Source organism: Triticum dicoccoides, chromosome 7B (assembly GCF_002162155.2).
Source record: "Triticum dicoccoides isolate Atlit2015 ecotype Zavitan chromosome 7B, WEW_v2.0, whole genome shotgun sequence".
NCBI classification, from domain to species: Eukaryota; Viridiplantae; Streptophyta; class Magnoliopsida; order Poales; family Poaceae; genus Triticum; species Triticum dicoccoides.
This window is the reverse complement of record NC_041393.1, coordinates 293,390,505-293,412,934: the sequence shown is the minus strand read 5'-3', so window position 1 is coordinate 293,412,934 and position 22,430 is coordinate 293,390,505. Positions and strand designations below refer to the sequence as shown.

The following is a 22,430-nucleotide window of genomic DNA, read 5'->3' as shown; positions in this document are numbered from 1 at the left end:
CCGCGCCTGTTGCCCCCGACCACGTCGCCGTGTGTCCCCGCCACCGCAGCTTGCCGTCCCGGCCGCCTGGCCGGCGCCGTGGCCTCCGGCCCCGCCTTGCGCCACTAACTCCCCTGCTCCGGCCGTCTCGGCCATGGCCTCGCCCCTCTCCTGGCGTCGCCACTGGCCGTTGGCCGCGCACGCCCCACGTCCTGCACCGGCCGCTCGTGCCGCCCCTACCAAGCGGCGCTGGCCCCCAGCGCTCCCGCCCGCGCACCCCCCCCCTGCGGCCACCTCCGGTGCCGGTGCCCCGGTGTTTCCCCTCGCCCATGCCGGTTCGGGCGAGCGCCCCCGACCGCGCCTGTTAAGCCCGCTCCAGTGGCCTATGTGCCACTGGCAACTGGGGCCCCTTGGAGTATGACAAGTGGGGCCCAGCCCCAGAAACGTTAAAAAATAATAATATTAATAAAAATAATTAAATAATTAAATAATAATTAAATTAATTAATTAATTAAGGAATTAATTAAGTTAATTAATCATAATTAGATTAACCTAATTAACTAATTAGTTTAATTAAACAGTAATTAGATTAGTTAAACATTAATTAGACTAAACAGTCAATGACAAACGGGACCCACACGTCAGTTGACCAGTCAACGCCTCTGTTGACTGCTGACGTCATGCTGACGTCAGCGTGCACTGTTCTGGATAATGTTGGATTAAAATATTTAAATAAATGCTAAAAATGATTTTAATCTTTTAAAATTAATATAAAATAAACCGTAGCTCAGATGAAAAAACTTTGTACATGAAAGTTGCTCAGAACGACGAGACGAATCCGGATACGCAACCCGTTCGTCCGCCACACACCCCTAACATATAAAACTCGCAACTTTCCCCCTCCGGCTCCTCTGCCCGAAAACACGGAACACCGGGAATACTTTCCCGGACGATTTCCCCCTTCGCCAGCATCACCTCATACTGCGTTAGAACACACCTAGCACCGCTCTTTGTCATGTCTTGCGTCGTCTTGCTTATGTTTGCACTGTATTTATTGTTTCTTCCCCCTCTTCTCTTCGGTAGACTACGAGACCGACGCTGCTGCTGCCCAGTTCGACTACGGAGTTGACGACCCCTCTCTCTTGCCAGAGCAACCAGGCAAGCCCCCCCTTTGATCACCAGATATCGCCTACTCTTCTCTATACTGCTTGCATTAGAGTAGTGTAGCATGTTACTGCTTTCGTTAATCCTATTCTGATGCATAGCCTGTCATTGCTGCTACAGTCACTGATACCTTACCCGCAATCCTAAATGCTTAGTATAGGATGCTAGTGTTCCATCAGTGGCCCTACACTCTTGTCCGTCTGCCATGCTATACTACTGGGCTGTGATCACTTCGGGAGGTGATCACGGGCATATACTATATACTTTACACTGTTACATTACCTGTGATACTGTTCGGAGTTGGGGGCTGAAGGGGCAGGTGGCTCCATCCCGGTAGAGGTGGGCCTGGGTTCCCGACGGCCCCCGACTATTACTTTGTGGCGGAGCGGCAGGGCAGGTTGAGACCACCTAGGAGACAGGTGGGCCTGGCCTTGTTCGGCATTCGCGGATACTTAACACGCTTAACGAGATCTTGGTATTTGATCTGAGTCTGGCTACGAGCCTATACGCACTAACCATCTACGTGGGAGTAGTTATGGGTATCCCGACGTCGTGGTATCAGCCGAAGCACTTCAGACGTCAGCGACGGAGCGGCGCGCGCCGGATTGGACTGGAACGCCACTAGGCTAGGTCTGCTTCCGGCCGCCCACGCAACGTGCAGGTGTGCTCAGGGCGATGGGCCCAGACCCCTGCGCGCTTAGGTTTAGACCGGCGTGCTGGCCTCTCTGTTTTGCCTAGGTGGGGCTGCGACGTGTTGATCTTCCGCGGCCGGGCATGACCCAGGAAAGTGTGTCCGGCCAAATGGGATCAAGCGTGTTGGGCTATGTGGTGCACCCCTGCAGGGAAGTTAATCTATTCGAATAGCCGTGATCTTCGGTAACAGGACGACTTGGAGTTGTACCTTGACCTTATGACAACTAGAACCGGATACTTAATAAAACACACCCTTCCAAGTTCCACAGACAACCCGGTGATCGCTTTTCCGCAGGGCGACGAGGAGAGGATCGCCGGGTAGGATTATGCTATGCGATGCGACTGGAGATGCGCTTGGAGATGCTACCTGGATATGCTACTTGGAGATGTTACTTGGAGGACTTCAATCTACTCTCTTCTACATGCTGCAAGACGGAGGCTGCCAGAAGCGTAGTCTTCGACAGGATTAGCTATCCCCCTCTTATTCTGGCATTCTGCAGTTCAGTCCACTGATATGGCCTCCTTACACATATACCCATGCATATGTAGTGTAGTTCCTTGCTTGCGAGTACTTTGGATAAGTACTCACGGTTGCTTTCTCCCCCCTTTTTCCCCTTTCCTTTCTGTCTGGTTGTCGCAACCAGATGCTGGAGTCCAGGAGCCAGGAGCCAGCGTCGACGACGACTACTACATTGGAGGTGCCTACTACTACGTGCAGGCTGACGGCGATGACCAGGAGTAGTTAGGAGGATCCCAGGCAGGAGGCCTGCGCCTCTTTCGATCTGTATCCCAGTTTGTGCTAGCCATCTTATGGCAACTTGTTTAACTTATGTCTGTACTCAGATATTGTTGCTTCCGCTGACTCGTCTATGATCGAGCACTTGTATTCGAGCCCTCGAGGCCCCTGGCTTGTATTATGATGCTTGTATGACTTATTTTATTTGTAGAGTTGTGTTGTGATATCTTCCCGTGAGTCCCTGATCTTGATCGTACACATTTGCGTGCATGATTAGTGTACGATTGAATCGGGGGCGTCACATGTAAGCTTAAAATCGTTGGGGTCGGCTCCATGCTATGTGGCCGTCTCGAAGTTTTTTTAATTAAAATAGTCTTCTGGCCCTACCTGTCATCCTGGTTATTGTAGTTTGCACGCTCATCTGGTCAAGACAGGAATATATATTTTAATTTGTGGTGGGTAAATGTTAGAGGTTCCAGCAAATATATTGTACACTGCGGGTCTTTCAGCCAAGTTTAGAGGCAAGCATGTGGGGCCAGTGCTATGATGTGTCGCGTCAACTCGTACAATGAGGAGAAGCTTTATTTTACTACTACACGCCTTCTCCCTTGCCCATGCGCGCGGTTGCTCGCAACGAGGACACACTTTTGCTTATAGTACTACAACAAGCTATCCCTCGTGCTCGCGATGGACGAACATGCAGCAGTGGATTTGATACTGTAGAAGCAGTAGTAGTAATATCATTGTTCGTCTTCTAGAAGAGGCGAAGAGCCAAGCGCAACCCGAACATGGCAGTTGCGAACATTGGAGCACGCATATAGCCAGGCTCTTGCATGAGACAAAATTGCTATATGAGCCCACTATTGTAGTATGTACTTGCTAATATATCCCTGTAAACCAGAAAGGAGTATTTGCCTTTCTAGAGATTTCAACAAGTGACTAGACTACACCGAGACGGAGTACATATGGAGCAAAATGAGTGAATCTGCACCGTAAATAAATATGTAGTTCTCTCATTTTTCTCTCCGAGGTGCACAATATTGAGTATACTGACTAGTCTCTTTTTGACACGCATTTACGTTTTTGGACACAGTATAGACGCAAGCGCTCATATACACGTGCATACACTCACTCCTATGAACGCACACATGCGCACCCTACCCCTATGAGCACCTCCGAAAGACTGAGCCGACACTATCATCTTGAAATTTACGAAGTCACCATAGGCACCTCGTCGTCGACGGGAACGTCTCCTGACACACGATAGACGCGAGTGGCAGTCGCCTCCATAAGTGCTTGAATGCCAAGGAGGGAGAGGGTAGCAGTTCCCGAGACATTGAACGGTCAATGATGCATCCTTAATTACATGCAGAGGGAATTAATTGGAGAAGCAGAATAGAACCAGCACGATGTGAATGCAACAGAGTTTGGACTCTCATATAAAGGCGCCCCACCACTCCAATCCATCTACTCCTAAGTCTCTGTGCAACACTTCTCGCTCCAATCCAAGACCAAGTGACTAGAAACCACAAGCACCTATGGAGGCGATGGACGCGAGCGGTAGTCGGCTGTGCCAAATCATCCAAGGTGCCGGCCTGTGACCCCGCACCGCGCAACGTTTCCAGACGGTGCTGGCGACCGCCAGCGTCATAGCCCTCACCGAGGCCAGCTTTGCCTCTCACATGGACGACATGATGGTCAACTCCATCCGCAAGTTCAACGCCGTCAAGAAGCGCACGGACAACCTTGACGTACTGCTCCAGCCCGCGCGCCTAGGCTCCTCATTGCCTGCCACCCTCATCGGCCTCCATGGTGACGAACTCTTTCAAGCCCTGGTGGCCCTACAGTTGCCGGAGGTCGCGATGTAGAATGTGCACCTCGAGGCCACGCTCGCCGCACAGCGCCTCGCCATGCAAGAAACCGTCGACCCGCACATCCACGTCTACAAGGAAATCATCTACATAGGCCACTACAAGGCAAGCGAGGATAGAAAGACGTTGGCCTTCTTCCAGCGGCTGGAATCTTTGGACGCCATTGTTCAGAAGCACGTCGACCTGGCCACAAAAGCCGCTGCTACTTAGGAGCCGTTCGATGGGCCGGCGACCTGAGTCAAGGAGGTGGATGTCGTCGATGGATGCATCTCTTCTTCTTGCCTCCTGTAACCAGCACTGCATCGCCTCGTGGCCTTAATGTTTTATTAGTATAGTACTCCCTCCATTCCCAAATATAAGTCTTTCTAAAGATTCAGCAAGTGACTACTACATATGGAGCAAAATGAGTGAATCTACACTCTAAAATATGTCTACATACATCCGTATGTTGTATTCCATTTGAAATAGTATCTAAAAAGGCTTATATTTAGGAACGGAGGGAGTATATGGCATTTTTATTCCAGTCGTAATGTTTTCACTGTGAGGTGGGGCCGCAGTTGAGCAAACCCACCCCGCCCACCGGGCGTCGACCGAGTTTAGAATTAGAAGAGAGAAACGAGGGAGGAGAGCTAGCTATAGCACGGATGCTGTTGTCTTAGATGGGACTCGTGTTGATAGAGTAGGAGTACTGAGCACTCGTACCTCTTTTTTAGGGAAAAATAGTCGTATGCCTAGTACCACTAGTTGGGTGCGTGCGACCTATAGCTGTCATCACTTTAGGTCTCCTTTGCGAACCGCAACTACGCTTCAAAGTACATATTTTTTCACGCATTTATCCTTCTATATGTACTCCTAGGCTATTTCCACGTGCTCCCTTTCGCCGACATGTGGGACATAGAGCATCTGGGTCGTAGTGCATGCATGACTCGGAGCATATGCCGGGGTACTTTACATTTCAGACCTCACAAATTACATGCAAACCCCCCACAGAAGAATAAATAAATAAATGAATTACTACATGAAACCGGATTATTTTCATAGAAAGGGGAGCACGTTCATTAAATTTTGGACATAACACGTTTATAAAAAATGACCGGACCTAAACCAGTCTAAGGATCTCTTTGATTTTCCCCGCAAAAAGGGCCCTTTGATTCGCAGGATACTGAAAACATAGGAATGGGGAAAGTATGATGGCGATGAACCGAGACGAGGAGAACTCTAACTCAGTTAGAGGTTAGAGTTAGATTCTAACCCTGAGCTAACCCTGAACTAACTCTAAACCAAAGAGGTGTATGGATGACAATAAATGCTCTTTCTCAATCATTTGACTACTTTGGACCCTATTTCCTATTGGATTTGGTGTGACCGGCTCTTGTGTGGCCTCCTCCCGCTCACAATTGACATAAACGAACCATATTTACAAATCAAGCATGCAAAACATGATAAATTTTACTTTGTCCATACAAATGAGATATCCCACTTAAACATACAAGTCGTCAATCAAGCTTCACAAAAAACACTCCATGAAACAAAGCATGAGCTAACTCATCACGAAAGTCATTCATGATAGGGAGGGAGCCCGGAGCCCCTCACGCACCGAGGGAGGAGCTCGTCATTGTCGCTCTAGAGGAAGGCTCTATAGAGCTCAAGCCCCGGGAACCCCTCCGACGCTGGCGCTTGCGAGTTGTGGTCGACACCGGCATGGGTAGCAGGGCCGCTTGTCGCCGATTGGGAACTTAATCTTTGGGCCTCTAGAAATAATGCAAGCCTGAAACTAAAATACCTAGAAAGGTGAACTAAATCTTTGGGCCTCTAGAAATAATGCAAGCCTGAAACTGAATTACCTAGAAAGGTGAACTGAATCTTTGGGCCTCTAGAAATAATGCAAGCCTAAAACTGAAATACCTAGAAAGATGAACTGAATCTTTGGGCCTCTTGAAATATTTATTACCTCCTCAAGCAACATCAAACAATTCCATGCGTGCACCACAAATCTATACCAAGTTTGATCAGGATCTACTTTTCCAAATCAAAATTAGCGCTAGAGAAAGCAAGACTAATGATATGGCTGTGAGATCGAGAAGGAACGAACAAACTCACCCCTCTCGCGACCTCCCTGGTAGATGCGCCGCCGCCGTGCATGACAAAGGGAGAAAAACAACCTGTGAACGGGGAGCAGGGCGACCTTCGAAGGCTGGAGGGAGAGGGCGGCCGGAGTAGGGCGGCGGAGGCTGGAAGGAGAGGGTTGCCGGAGGAGAGAGAGGGTGAGCGGCAGAGTGGCGCTTGGGCGGGCAGCCCGATGGGGATCAGAGAGGAGTCGTGCGAGGGGGGGGAGGGAGCGATCTGGTGCGGGCAGGGGAGATTTTTTAGTTCTCTTTTAGTGGGCCCGAGGATAACTAACCCAATTAGAACCTCTCCAACGGGCTAGTTTTTTTAGCTGGGTTAGAGCAAACTAGCTCAAACTAACCCCTCCTGTTTTCATAATTTGAGGCTATTTCAACCCAAACTAGCTCTAACTCGGGGATCCAAACAAAGAGGAGTAGTACTATACATGCTACAGTCTGAACCGTAGCACCATATCACCACATTGTTTTGTACTGCTGGTTCACTAGGCTACCGTGGTTCGCACTGCTAGTTCACTAGGCTGCCGTGGTTCACACTCCTCCGACCTGAGTAGTAGTAGTACTATATACCGCATCATTCTTTGCTCCTTCTTACTACGTATTTCGCCGACATGTGGGAGAGCCAGCATCCAGGTCGACGTGTCATGCACCATATTAGAGTGCGGAATGGAAGGGGGGCATCACCCCGCTCGTAGCGCCAGTAATTCATGACTATAGTGAGTAGTCATATCACAAGTCTTTCCAGCAGTAACGCGCCGTCAAATCGCATAGCCCGACCTTTCCAGCAGTAAGTTTGAGAATCCGCCACTCCCTCACCCTCCTCGCCTCTCTGTCAAACCACCTACCCGAAAACTGCCGCGCGTACTGCCCAGGAAAAGCCCCGCCCTCAACTTTTATCTACGCGAGAATAGTTTGAGCTTGTTCATTCTATATAAATACTTACTGTATGTTTATTCACCCGTGGGGTCGTTCAATGAATGGAGGGCCAGGGAGCGCAAGTGAAGAATACTAGTACTACTAGTAGTAAGTAGGAGTCATACAGTTAGTCACCTTAAATAGAGAGTTTCTTTTCTTTAATGCCACGTACACAAATTGAAACGCTTGTTCTGGAGAGAAAAAGATAATCACTCCACTATATATGTAAGCAGGGGCCTGAGCGCTTGCTTTACTAGGGTTGATCTCTTAATTCTCTCATCCTCTCCAGATCTAAACAAGACAACGGTAGCGACATTTTCTCTCTGCTCACCGCTGGTCACAGATCCGGCTGGATCCCTTCGGCCGGTGTGTGTAGAGGACTAAAAGGTGCATCGTTCACGCGGTCATCGCCGCCGAGGGCGGAAACCCACAGCTGGCGACGGGGCCCGATCCTCTGCCCGTGCCATTCTCTCCGACACATCGCCGGCTCAGGAGGTCCTCCGACCCTTCTTCCTCCCTGCCATATTGTGTGCAGATCGGACCTGCCGCCGCTGACATCCCAATGAACCTCAGGTACAAGTTCTTCAAAAGTGGCCTTGCTCTAATGCCCTAACTCCCAACGTGTTTGCATGTGCATCTTTTTCTACTTCCATCAACTCTTTCAAATCCACCTAAATTTTTAGTATTAGTAGAGGTAAAGCTACTTCATGCATTCAAATCTAGGACTTGGTTCAAACAATGAAGAAAGGGGGAAAATCGTAGCATGAATCTAGGACTTGATTCAAAGAGGAAATAACAGGGGGAAAGTAGTAGAGACCGGGTACCCAACCAGTCTCTTGGTTGAAAAGGGAAATAATGGGAAAACTCAGTACAAACTGGATAAGGAACAGATCTATTATTGGTTGAAAAAAGGATAGAAAGTGGCGACTGGTGGACAAGTCAACAAAGTATGCCCATGATTAGATTTGCTGCCCTCACATAGTAAAAGGTCTCCATGATTAGATTTGCTGCCCTCACATAGTAAAAGGTCTCCAGGATTAGATTTGTTGCCTTCACATAGGAAAAGTTCTCCAGGATTAGACTTGCTGCCCTCACAGAGCATGAACAAACTCGGCATCACAACTTTATGCCTCCTTGTAGGTACATTGTGCTGATGCATCCACTGTCGCATGTCCTTATACCAACGTTTTGTTGTTGTTAGTGTAAGGGCGCATGTAAAATGAAGCAATCACACTGTTTCCTTAAGGACATGTCTAACCAGTGTTATTGTTAATCTAATGCCTCCAGTGATATGATGCAATTAGACTGTGTTAACAAATGGTACTCATGCTGTTTTCCCAAGTATGATAAGTAAGTTGCTTCTTTACGCTGCTGAGTGACCTGGTGTCCCCATGGTCCCATGCCCTTAAAGCAACTCTTTACTGCTGTTGATTTACTGTATCCGGTAAACAAGCAATGCCACCATTAAAGTAATCCCATATTTGACGAATGTCATAGTTGATCGTAATGCTTCCGGTAACATGAAGCATTGCTGACGTTTTGAAATTTCTACTGTCCTTGCGTGATTGCCATGAACGTAATTAATATGCTTCTTTTCATTTCGTGTATGTTTCGTATATTCTTATTGACCAACAACTGTTCACTTTCTATCTTTTTGTGCAGATAGGGATATCCATTTCACCTGTTGCTATTGTGACCTTTTGGTGAACTGCACAAAACACTTTCTTTTGGAATGAATGTCTTGTGCAGTTCAACTAAAATGTCACATGGGCAACATCTCTCAATTTTGGTGGAACTACACAAAATGGTGATTGGAGTTTCCAAAATCTCCATCAAATTCTACTGGTAATCTTGTGCAACATTTTATTAGCTTTTGCAAGATGAGCCGTCACTGTCACCACAATGGCACTTTATTTTAGCGGAACTGCACAAAAGGATAAGCAAATTATAGTTGCACCTTACATGAGCAGGACAACCAACCTCAATGTTGGTGAATTTTAGTGCAACTACTAAAGAAGAACCTGCTAGCTCACGAGAGCAAGTACTTCTTGCTAGCTGAATGATGCAATCTTTGCTTCATTTCAGGTGAACTGTAGAAAAAGGCGCAAGAATTGAATCATGGATCTACAGGTTGACTTCATCCGAGTGGAGTTGCAGGTTCACCACATCGAGTCGTGGCGGTATAGGGCCCCTCACACTGGTTGCTTCAACTAGTGCCACTATTATAGTAATCATGTTCTTTCTTATCTGTGTAAACATGAATACTCTACTACAGATGTTGTGATGGTCAAGAGCATTCGCCATGTTCTTGGGTTGTATGACACGACTAGCCAAGATGGATTTAATCCTGATATTCACTTTATCAAAAGGCTCTAATGGGTTGGTTCTGAATCTTGGAAGCTGGGAATCAATGAGATGTGTAGGCATCTTTGTTGTACTTATTATTTGAATCTTATTTGTTGGTTCTGAATCTTGGAAGCTGGGAATCAATGAGATGTGTAGGCATCTTTGTTGTACTTATTACTTGAATCTTATTTGTTGGTTCTGAATCTTGCAAGCTGGGAAACACGGCATGATGATGCAGAGGATAGCAACCATAACAAACTGTTCAAACTTGGTAGTATTTTCTATGTGAAAGTGCGGAAAATGTACTGATCATGTGCGTCCTTAGAATAATAATTCTAACTGTTGTGCATGTTGATCCTATGGCACTGATAGAACGAGCCAATGCATTGCTTGTTTTAAGAATACATTTTAATTAAAGCTAATTAAATTTAAGTAAACTGACCACTAACACTTGTTATTACAGACCAATACAGACCCACTCGTGAACCGACGTGTGTGGCCGGAATAGGTTTATTAATGGAGGCATTTGAATGCGCCGAGGGTACATATTCTTTCGGGTGTGCAGCGGTCGAAGGAGGGGTAGTAACTGTTGTCGCGTATACATACTCAGTTTATTGTTGAATCCAGTTCCCCAAGAGCTGAAAAACAAATTGCTGCTGCCACCTACTCACTCGTTCACTTGAAGAGACTCCAATGGCGATATGAGGGGTGAGCCTGCTGGATATGGACTTCAACAAGGAGTTCACCTTTGAGGTCTCCGTTCAGTCCCATGGCGGCACCAAGTTGAATGTGATGTACACCAACAATCCGGACTCGGTGAAGCTCTGCCTCGCTGAGTTCAAGCAGTACCTACAGGACGAGAAAGCACAAGGTCGCAGGACTAGACCTTGTGCCCATCCATTTGTCTCCTGACAGGGACCAGCGGATCGCAGTCGCCCAGGTATGCGCGCGAGACGAGGTTCTCGTCTACCACTGCTGTAGGGCCATCAGAGGTTCTGGAGCATTCGCCCGTTTCATCGGCAACGCCGGCTGCACCTTTGCTACGGTGGAGAGAAGGAAGAACACGATGATTCGGTCTTCTGGTGAAACAAGCTTGTCGACATCCAGAAGCAATGGAAGATCATCGGCAACGAGCAGGAGAAGGACTCCATGATTGACCTCGCCGAGACTATCATCAACCCCTGCTACGCCAACATGAAAGAAGACAACGATACCAAGGAGCTCCACCGGCCACCCTGCATCCGAACAAGTCAACCCTCGTACTCCCCTCCGCCCGCGTCTTCCCCTTCTCTGGTTTGTTTGGTCCACGGTCTTGACGTCGTCCTCTACCTTGGTGCTCTTGCCTCGGCGCCGCCGTCTGTCATTCCCAACATGGTTAGCAAAACAAGAGGAATCGGGAGACAACTGTTCGTCGAGAGGCTGACAGTCCCGGGCCCACCAGGTCCATGGCCTAGGTTTTGTTGTTTAACATGGGCAGCCCACGACATGTTTCGACATTTTTTTGGATTAAGCGGCCTCTGGGCCTCCCAACCTAGCTTGTCTATAACATCAGCAGCCCAAGTTATGTTTGTTTTTTCAAGACGACGCATAGAATGCAAAACTCAACCCATGTTTTCCCTTCAATATATATATATATACATACATATATATATATAGAGAGAGTAACACTATTCTGATTCTAGGATCAGAATAGTTATTTGGATCACGATTGCCCTATATAGGCGCGACGTGATACTCCCGAACCCGTGCGATCTAAAAATACGAAAAAACATATCCCCATCCACCCCACCCGCACCGTACCGGACCCCCACCTCCACTCACTCTCGCCGCCATGTCGGCAGTGCCCAGCGCGGCGGCGCCTGACCCCGCAACCCACCCCCGCCGGTGCCGGCCTGCTCCCACCCGCCCTGCCGCCTGCAACCCGCCAAACCCCAATCGGCCACCGCCCTAAACTTCCTCTCGGATCCTCCCGATCCAGGCGCCACTTGCGCCGCCGTGGTGCAGCGCATCCCACCATTGTGCGCCACCGCCCCAGGATCTGGCAGCCGCCCCGCCATCGCCCATGGATCTTGCCGCCTGCCCGCCATCGCCCACGGATCCGGCCGCCACCGCGCCATCGCCCATGGATCCGGCCGCCGCCGCGCCATCGCCCACCTTCCTCCTCCAGCCAGGCGCGCATCCCTGCGCTCCGCCATGGCGCACCTGCACCTACTTCCTCAAGCGCGAGTCCCCTTGGCACCCCCACCCGCCGCGACAACAGCTACCCCGATTGAGGCCCTGCCCAACAATATGCTATTTTTGATGTTCCTGCTACTGAAAACAGAGGAGAACGGCTGCTTGGATTTTCTCTGAACTTCCTTGTTCTTCACGGTGGCGATATATGCTCAGCTCTTCCTCTACGAACTCCTGCAAAACAAGTATGTGTGATGCTAGCTAGAAGATGAATTCGGTCAAGAAAAAGAGTGTTGCATGTTTGCTAACAATAGTTGTTATCTGAAGCTGCACATTTACAGCAAAACATGTTCAAGAAAAAGAGTGTTGCATGTTCATATGCTCCTAGCCTTTAATTTTGATCTTTAGTTTTTCGAATGAATTGGACTATTGTGTCATCTTCTTCCTAATTTTCCCATGTGAAAATTGTATGAAAATGAAGGAATGGTCTGGGTGGACGAGCTAGCCTGAGGCATGGTCTTGCTCGCCAGCGTGGGGAGGGTCACTTGGTGCTCTTGACCCACTTGGCCTTGATCCTCACACTCTCTTGATGCTCTGCTTCACCGTCCTTGCTATGCTCGCCTTGGTCCTGCTGTTGAAGAACTCCTCTGCCTCGTCACCCTTCTCGTCTGTGGCAAGCTGAGACAAATCAACAATGGTTCCTCCGTGTCAGTAGATTCTAAGTTTCATTCGTGCACATGCATTTGCTTGTATATGAGCGTGGCATATAACAGGTTATGACATTTACCGGTGAGACAGTGACGGTGATGAAATAGCTGAGCAGGTGTCCAGTGAATGTCTCTGCTATGTAGTCCCAGTTTTCCTGAACCACAGACAAGGCATTTAGTTAGCACAGAAGAACAAAAGAGAGCAGCAAGGCTAATCATAACCAGGGAGATGCAAAAAAGCAATGAATACCTTCAACCATGTCCATGCCACCTCATGCGCTGCTGCAGTCACTCCGCGGAGCACAAATATGCAAGATTCCTTACCTATGGATGCAATATATCGTGAGTTTAGCTGGCTGAAAGTAAACTGTATCATCGAAAATGTTATATCACTTCCTTGTTACCTCAGACGATAGCAGGAAATTTAGCGCTTCACGAACAACATCAGGGTCAGGGGACGATGCCAAAGAACCTTCAAAGAGGATCATAAATTTTGTGATATTCCACAAATCTCATTTTAACTTATAAATAACGAAAGGGAAATACTAGCTTACCAAGCACACAGACTTTTTCCTGGCTCAGATCAGTTTCCCTGTAAATCTTCAGGAGAGATTCATATCCACTTTTGTTTGACTTGTTCACGGTCTGCATCAGTGCAACATATGCAGCCTGTACAATACAGTAAGATGGTAAACAAGTGGACTCCACATAGTTTGCAAGGTTATATAGGTATATGCTTAATTTATGTTTTATCACAGTGCTAACCTTTCGAACATCTGGTGGGAGGAGTGGCGTCTCTCTGTCTTCCAGAAAGACATTAAATCAACGGACAACCTCATCTATGGTAGACTGATGGCCTAGTTCCGCAAGAGCAGATAAGAGGGTACCTCTTAACAGTGCATTCAGGTGACCTTCCCCAGCGTGCCTGTCATTTTTAATATCACGAAAATGAGTGCATATAGTCGACGAGAAAATCATATACGAAAAACGGAAAGATAACAACAAAAAGATTTAAGAAAAACCTGGAAGTTCAACTAGAAGAGCCAGATAAGTTCATGACGCCCTTCGGCGGAGCATGAGTCTTGGGTGTGTGCGTCTTGAGTGTGTGCTATTCGTGTGGGTGCCCACATGCGTGTCTACGACACGTATGTGTGCTCCGAGTAGGTCTATCATATAGTTTTTTCATATCTAAAAAATACATGTTATAAATAGTTAACGAAATGTTAACCAAAACAAAACTAATGCAAAATGGCCTAAAGAATAAGCCCACCCCGTTTGGAAGTTCAGTGATAAAAACCTAGAAGTTCAAATTAAAATAACGGAGAAGTTCAAAGTTTTCACATAACCAAAGAGAAGTTCAGTAGATAATTGTCAGAAGTTCACCTACTACACGGTGTGAGAAAATTACAAACGAAAATACGTCACAGAAGTTCAACGTGAAAACAGCAGGAAGTTCAACTACAACACTGAATGAATTTCAGATGAAAAACTTTTAAAACCGTCGTGAGTATGAAAAAATGATCAACACGGGAAAGTTGCCTGTTTACAGCAGCTTATTCATGTGCAGCAGAAGTTCAAGTCAAACTAACGGGGCGATTCAGCACTTATTCTTGAAAAAGTGGAGAAAATTATACATGCTCTATAGGTCAAAAGTTTGGCTTTAATTTATGTTTTGTGAAGGTCAAAATGTTGTGTTCGAGAAGGTCAAGTGTGTTATCTCAGCAAGTTCAAAATAAATTTGAACATGCAAGGTAAAACATGCAAGAAAACAAAAAGGAAGAAGTTCAATCTCTAAAGATGACAGGGTTCAACGTGTAAACCAATGTTGAAAGAAAACAAAAAGAAAATGAGAAGTTCAATTTCTAAAGATGAAGCGGTTCGACGTGCAACCCAATGTTGAAAGAAAGCAAAAAGAAAGGAGAAGTTCAATTTCTAAAGATGACGTGGTTCGACGTGCTAAACAATGTTGAAAGAAAATAAAAAGAAAAGGAGAAGTTCAATTTCTAAAGATGACGCATTTTGATGTGCAAACCAATGCAAAAATACACACAAAAATGTTGTTTTGGTGTCTTAAAATATTTTTATTCATAAAAATGATTAAGAAATAAAACCAAGAAGACCATATTAAAAAGATGGAGAAGTTCGATGATTATAGAAAACTCAGATTTACCTCGTTATTAAAAATACGTCAGAGTGAAAACAGCAAGAAGTTCAACATGAAAACAACAAGAAGTTCAATTACTACACTGAATGAATTTCGGATGATAAACTTTAAAACCTCCGCGAGTATGAAAAAATGATCAACATGGAAAAGTTGCGTGTTTACATCAACTTTCCATTGGTATATCACTTGCTCAATTTCGGTGAGTGGGTGGAGAGCTGCGAGCCAAAAAAGCACGTGAAAAACAGAGTGAAGTTCAAGTACACGTGCCAAGAAGTTTAGCTTCTTCACGCGGTGCATTTTCGAAGAATCAGTTTCGCGATAAAAGGCAGAACGAATGATCTCGCCATTTTCGTAATTACTTGAAAACGGCTAGGCATCAGAGAAAATCATCAACATGAAAAAGTTTCGTATTTTCCGTAGCTTTTCAACGGTAATATTATTTGCGCCATTCCGATAAAGTTTGTAGAAAATACGGTGAAAATACGTTTTTCACCATTTTTGAAACTGACTTAAAACCATAAACAATTGGGAGAAACAATACATACCAAAAAGTTTCAGACTTGTTCAAGCTTTCCAACACCATATCATTTGCTGCATTCGGACGCACGCTTAAAAAATGAGCTCGAAAATACGAACTCGGTAGGACTTGTACCGTTTTCTAAATTACCCTTAAACCGTTCAAAATTAGAAAAAAAATCAACATGAAAAAGTAGCGCATTTTCATAAGATTTCCAACGCCATATCATACGCCTCAATTGGATTATCCATTTAGAAATGACATTGAAAATACAAACTCGGCTGTTCAGTTTGCAAAATTTTACGTTTTTTCAAATTACTCAAACAATAGGAAATTAGAGAAAACTTTCAACATGTGGAAGGAGCGGTTTTGTAGCAGCTTTCCAAAGCCATATTATATGCCTCATTCCGTTAAATGGTTTAGAAATGCGATCGACAATACGATTCACATTTTTTGTGTGAAGAAAAGATGATTTTCAAAACAGCTCTTAAACCGCTTACATTTTGCCAAAATTTAAGTTGGGTCATGATATTGGTGTCCATAGCTTTCCAACGGTATATCGCAACCCCCATTTGGGCAATGATGACGGAAGTTCAACCTAGCACTAGGGGAAGTTCAGGTCGAACAACTCAGGCAGTAAAATTCATGGTGGAAGCCACGGTTGCAACGATAGCCCGAGGGTCGGGTTCGTACAGAGAGAAGTTCAGGCACGTGTACAAAAAAAATACATCATAGAAGTTCAACGCGAAAACAACATGAAGTTCAACTACTACGCTGAATGAATTTCAGATGAAAAACTTTTAAAATCATTGCGAGTATGAAAAAATGATCAACACGGGAAAGTTGCGTGTTTACAGCAGCTTTCCGTCGGTATATCACTTGCTCAATTCCGGTGAATGGATGGAGAGCTAGGAGCAGTGGATAGAGATATACGAGCAAAAAAAGCACGTGAAAAACAGAGTGAAGTTTAAGTGCACGTGCCGAGAAGTTCAGGTTCTTCACGCGGTGCATTTTCGAAGAATCAGTTTCGCGATAAAGGCAGAACGAATAATCTTGCCATTTTTGCAATTAATTGAAAACGGCTAGGAATCAAAGAAAAACCATCAACATGAAAAAGTTTCGCATTTTCCGTACATTTTCAGCGGTATATTATTTGCCCCATTCCGATAAAGTATGTAGAAATTATGCTTAAAATACATTTTTAACCATTTTCCAATTTGACTTAAAACTGGAAGGAATTAGGAGAAACAATATATATGAAAAAGTTTCGCATTTGCTCAAGATTTCCAACGCTGTATAATTTGTTGCATTCGGAATTACGGTTAAAAAATTACCTCAAAAAATGAACTTGGTGGAACTTGTACCGTTTTTGAATTACTTTTAAACCGTTCCAAATTAGAAAAAACTTTTAACATGAACAAGTAGCGCATTTTAATAAGCTTTCCAACGCCATATCATTTGCCTCAAATGGATTAGCCGTTTAGAAATTACATCGAAAATATGAACTCGGCCGTTCGGTTTGTGAAATTTTACGATTTTCATAATTACTCTTAATCCGTAGAGAATCAGAGAAACCTTTCAACATGCCAAAGGAGCGGTTTTACAGCAGCTTTCCAACGCCATATTATATGCCTCATTCTGACAAAAGGTTTAGAAATGCGATCGAAAATACGATTCACGTTTTTTGTTTGAAGAAAAAACGGTTTTCAAAATTGCTCTTAAAACGCTTACATTTTACCAAAACTTTAACTTGGGTCATGATATTGGTATCCATAGCTTTCCAACGGTATATCGCAAGCCCCATTTGGACACATTTTAGCTGAAGTTCAACCTAGCACTCGGGGAAGGTCAGGCGCATTACACAATAAGTTCATGTTGTGATCAGAATATTATTCTGATCCCGTGATCAGAATAGTGTTTATACACACACACACACACACACACACACACATATATATATTTATAGGGTGGGTCTATTATGATAACACCCCTTAAGAGTCTTATTCTGCACATCACTTTCTTATTCTGCTAACACCACCACTCGCCCCCACACCCACGATTCTTTCCACCAAAACCCACCTGCCTCCTCCTCTCGCGCACCCCACCTCCACCTAGTACGATTCCCCTCCCAACCGTAAAAGAAACACAATTCCCCTCCCCTCGATCCACCTTCTGCCCCGCCGGCGCCACCCTCACTCCTCCTCCTCCTAGCCGGCACCGCCCCGCCTCCTCCTCCTCCCGCCCGACGCCTCTCTGTAAGTGCATCTGGTGCCACCCCTAGTTGATTTTGGAGTATTGACGACAAAGTTGGTTGAGGGACTAATGCGTTTGTGAGAATTGCAGGATAACGCAGGTAGTGTCCCTCATTGATTCGGTTTACCTACCGGAGATGACCCCTAAAAATGTATGAAGACATTGAAGACAATGGTGGTGTGTGAAGATATTCACACTGAAGTCTATGACATGAGAGGACATTGAGTGAAGACTATGGAGCGTGAAGACTGAGTCATTTTGTTGTTTCCTTTTCTTCTTTGTTGAGTCATAGGAACCACCGCACTGTTAAGTGGGGTCCAAGTGAACTAAGTCAGAGTGACTGAAGTGATGCTCAACCCAAATCCTATGTCTTCGAGCAAAGACAATGAGAGCAAATCTTATCCAGAGCTGGATGAGTCAGCTTTGCTTGTGGCCCAAGTAAAGTCGCCGTGTGTGTTTGAAATCTGACCATTGGAACACGTGTCAGTTCCTTAGTGACCCAGGGTCATTTCAGACATATCAGGTCGGGTTGCCTTGTGGCTATAAATAGCCCACCCCCTACACCATAAATTGGTGGCTGCTTAGAGTGAGTTTACGGCTTTTGTCGTTTTGAGAGCAACCCACCTCGAAGCCTTTGAGAGAGAAATCCTTGCGAGGACAAAGCCCAAACACCCAGAGCCAAAGAGTGTTAGGCATCACTGAAGTCTTTCTGTCTGTGTGACCTGAAGACTTATTACACTTGAGGACTGTGTATCCTCCAGCCGGTTAGGCGTCGCGTTCTGAGCATCCAAGAGTCATTGTGGATTGCCGGTGAACGAAGTCTGTGAAGGTTCGGAAGTCTACCTTGAAGACTTACCAGAGTGATTGGGCGAGGACTATGTGTCCTTAGCTCAAGGGGAATAAGGTGAAGACGCGGTCTTCTGAGTTTAGTCTCAGCCTCCCTAACCAGACGTACAATTGTCACAGCAACTGGAACTGGTCCAACAAATCCTGTGTCTTCAACAAGTGACTGGTTCTATCTCTTCCCTCCTTTACTTTGAGTTTGTCTTCATGAAGTCATTGCTTATTTGTCATATCTGTTTGACTTCATTGCTTGACTACTATCGTTGATTGGCTTCGTACTATCTTCCATCCCGATCCTTACTACCTAGCTGCTAATAGTCTTTGTACGTTCACATTATTGCATACTTGACTATGGTTGGCTTGTTGTAGTTTATCTTCCGCTGCATATCAATTAGGTCATTTCTATTGTTTGTCTTTGAAACTTCCACGTTTTGAAGACTTTGATAAAAATCGCCTATTCACCCCCCTCTAGTCGATAACTAGCACTTTCAATTGGTATCAGAGCAAGGTACTCCCTTGTTCTGTGTGATTCAGTTTAACCACCTGGAGTTTAGCTATGTCGCTACAGGGATAATCAAAGTCTTCGCTGCTTGCCCCGTGTTCAATGGAACTGAATATCCCTACTGGAAGAATAAGATGTGCATGCATCTTGAAGCCATTGATGTCGACCTCTGGTATGTTGTCAAGAATGGCGTTCCAAAAACTGGTGAAGGTGTCACCCCTGCTAATGTCAAGAAGTTCATTCAACTGGACTCGACTGCAAAGAACATCATCTGTGGTAATCTGACCAAAGGACAGTATGGCCGTGTGAGTGCTCTGGAAATGTCAAAGCTAGTCTGGGACTGGCTATCCAAGGTCAACGAAGGTGTCTCTACATAAAGAGACCAGAGGATCAGTGTTCTTCGCAATCTCCTCAACCGCTTCAAGAGAAACGACAATGAAAATGTCCAGCTCACGTTTGATCGCCTCACCGACATCACAAATGAGCTTCAGGCTCTCGGCGCCACTGGGATCACTAAACATGAAATCGTCAAGACGCTGCTGAGATCTCTTGACAGCTCCTTTGACACCCTTGCCCTCATGATACAAGAACGTCCTGACTTCAAGACTCTCGATCCGTCTGATATACTTGAGAGGCTCAACACACATGAGTTCCAGCTTTCTGAGAAAAGAGATATCTATGGCCCCAACTATGGCCGAACTCGTGCTTTGAAGGCAAAAGTTGTTTCCTCATCTGAGGAAGAAGAATTTGACTGCGGTTCTGATGATCCTGAAGACATTGGAAGGGAACTTGCTATGCTTGTGAAGAAGTTCCAGAAATTCACCAAGAAGAAGGGCTTCAGAAAGTCTTCACGATCCAGTTCAAGAAATGATGGAGCTTCCACTCAAGACAACAAGAAGAGAACATGTCACAAGTGTAAGAAGCCTGGGCACTACATCTCTGAGTGTCCTCAGTGGGACAATGAGAAGAAGAAGAAGAAGAGCAAGGAATATGACTCTGATGACAAGAAGAAGAAGAAATCATCAAAGTCTTCTTCCAAGTCCTCATCAAAGTCTTCATCTCATAAGAAGAGCTCATCTGGCAAGGCTCATGCTTTTGTTGGCAAGGAAATGGATTCAGAGGAGGAGTCTGCTTCTGAGGAGGCGGAGGTGGAATCTGAAGCTGAGTCCGACTCTGGCGTTGCAAGTCTGGCTCTAGCCACAGCCTACGTTGCCAAGTCCATCTTCAACTCTGAAGACAATGACTCCTACACCAACGCTGATGATGACAAGGACGATCCTGCTCCCACCTACTGCTTCATGGCATGCGGTGCCAAGGTAAAATCACGCGATGCTTACTTTCAAACATCAAGTGAAGATGACTCTGATTGTGAATCTAAACCTAGCTACAAAACACTTGCTAAAATTGCTATTGAACAACAAAGGGCTATGGAACATACTCAAAAACTGTTAGACAAAAGCGATGACCTGTTGGACACGAAAATGACACGTTCACAGTCCTTAGTTGAAGACATAAAAAATCTTCATGCTAAGTATCAAGAACTTGAAAGTCTTCATGAGACGCTATCAACCACTTATGAAAAGATCTCCTATGATTATCTTCAAAGGAAGCAAGAGCTTGAGAAATTGAAAGCGACTCATGAAGATCTTCAAAAAGAGAATGAGTCATTTCGCGCTCAACAGATCAGTTCCGCTCAGGATGGATTTGAACCACCATGTTTAAAATGCATTGAGCGTGATAACGCTGCCTCTGTTGCTGAATGTTCCAATGTTGCTACTGTTGCTTTGTCTTCAACTACTGATGTGGAAACTAACCCCTCTACTGAGGATACCACTACTATTGCTGATGAAAATGCTAGGTTGAAGACATTGCTTGAAACAGGGATGTATAAAAGTCTGAAAGGGCATCAGACACTTTGTGATGTCCTCAAAAAGCAGATTTTGAACCGAAACCCTAGGAAAGAGGGTGTTGGGTTCGAGAGGAAAATGAATGCTGATGGTTCCTACTGGAAGCCTGAGCAGAATCCCAAAACCACATGGGTTGCTGCAAAGGAACCTTCAGTGGATCCATCCACTTTATCTGGCTTTACCTGTGCTAATCCTATTATCATTGATGAATCTTTTGATGCAAACTATAAACTGTTCAAAAATCAGAATGGTGAAGTGTTTGCCAGGTATATTGGTACTAACTGCAGGAATGGACCACCTATGAAGAAGATCTGGGTTCCCAAAAGCTGTCTTAAGAATCTTCCAGTGAATGTCATCATGACACCACCTGGGAAGAAGACAAACCCCAGACCAAAGGCATCATATGGTCCAACGGCTTCATACGAATACAGGACTCACTTGACTCACCCTAACGCCAATGTTTTGCAGGGAAATAGTACTCAAACTTATGAATATAAACGTGTGTCCTCAAACCGCCATGTTCATAGGACTAAGAACTTTTCTGCTTATTCATATGAGTATCGTTCATCTCCTGCAAGGCTATTTGCTAGGGCTTTAAAGCCGAAATTCTCAGATGTTGCACTTAGACTCATTGCTTCTAAGCCACCCCTGAAGATGTGGGTGGTGAAGAAGAATTAACTCTCTTTTGCAGAATATGGTCTCCAGCCAGCAATCAAAGGCGCCCGATATTATTGCTGGGGACCTAAACACAAAGGGACACATGATAAAATGACTTACTATGTATTCCACATATGAATCACTTACCTGTCATACTGTGTGCTAACTTTCATCTAAGCTGTGATAATCCAAGTGTGCGTCAAATGCTTATGCTTCACAACATACCTTGTGAAGCCTATCCTCCTAACTGCACTGTAGGGTATGACACCTCGTGCTTTAGAATGGATTATGGACAGCGGATGCACTAATCATATGACTGGTGATCGAAGTCTTCTCATGGACTGAACCTTACGTCCATCCGACAAGAGTCAAATCACATTTGCTGACACTAGTAAAGGCAAGGTATTGGGTCTAGGTAGAGTTGAAATCTCATAGGATCAACACATGGATAAAGTGATGCTTGTTGAATCCCTTGGATTCAACTTAATGTCTGTCTCAATGCTTTGTGACTTAAACATGATTGTGATATTTGGAAAATATCGTTGCCTTGTACTAATGGAATCTGACAAGTCTCTAGTCTTTGAAGGGTATAGGAAAGGTGATCTATACATGGTAGATTTCTCAGCAGGTCCACAGCTTGCCGTATGTCTTCTTGCAAAAGCTTCAGAATGCTAGCTCTAGCATCGAAGGCTGGGGCATGCTGGCATGAGGAACTTACACACTCTCGTCAAGAAGAAGCATGTCATAGGCATCAAAGGTGTCAAGTTCAAGAAAGATCATTTGTGTGGTGCCTGCGAAGCTGGAAAGATGACGAGGGCCAAGCACCCCTCGAAGACAATCATGACGACATCTCAACCCTTTGAGCTGTTGCACATGGACTT

The 22,430-nt window shown here is 45.4% G+C and overlaps 1 long non-coding RNA gene across 1 annotated transcript; it reads right to left on the bottom strand.

Annotated features, from left to right (window-relative positions):
• Nucleotides 1-13,099: 13,099 nt before the first annotated feature.
• On the bottom strand, nucleotides 13,100-13,594 carry LOC119337491. The gene is made up of 3 exons (XR_005163350.1): nucleotides 13,472-13,594; nucleotides 13,261-13,375; nucleotides 13,100-13,178 (listed from the first exon to the last, which is right to left on the bottom strand). It is a non-coding gene; the product is annotated as an uncharacterized LOC119337491 (long non-coding RNA).
• Nucleotides 13,595-22,430: the final 8,836 nt, after the last annotated feature.